Source organism: Crocodylus porosus, unplaced genomic scaffold, assembly GCF_001723895.1.
Source record: "Crocodylus porosus isolate Cpor-Errol unplaced genomic scaffold, CroPor_comp1, whole genome shotgun sequence".
NCBI lineage: Eukaryota > Metazoa > Chordata > Crocodylia > Crocodylidae > Crocodylus > Crocodylus porosus.
The window spans coordinates 54,281,174-54,281,736 of NW_017728948.1; positions in this window are offsets into that span (position 1 = coordinate 54,281,174).

Below are 563 nucleotides of genomic sequence, written 5' to 3' on the forward strand. Positions count from 1 at the left end.
GTCCTGTACACAGGTTAGAAACCTGCGTGAGCGGTGGGACTTTGCTGTCTGTGTCTCCCAACAGATGTCCGGGTAGTTTAGGTCCCCCATGACCACCGCCTCTTTAGCTTTTATGGTCTCCGAGAGTTGCCTCAGGAGCCCCAAATCTATTTCTTCCCCTTGTTGTGGGGGTCTGTAGCAGACGTGAGGGCGGGCTGCCTGCTATGAGCTTGGAACCAGGGGCTGTGCCAGCTTCTTCCCAGCAGGGGGGCAGGGCTCCAACCAGAGAAGGGTGGGGCAGGTGGCAGTGGCACTGGGAGAGGTGGCTCTGGTAAATCTTGGGGTGGCTATACTCCACCCCATAGTGACCTCCCTCAGCGCTGTCACTTGCCCTGCCCGCTGTGAGAGCAGCCCCAGCCTAGCTCCCCCAGCAGGAAGAGACTGGCGCAGCCCGTGGCCCTGAGCCCTCAGTGGGCTCTCTTCCCTTGTCCCACACATAAATCTGGGGGAGCATATGCCCTCCCATGCCTCCCCCAGGAGTGCACGCAGTGGTGGGGAGCCATCCCCCCTCCTAGTCCTGCCCC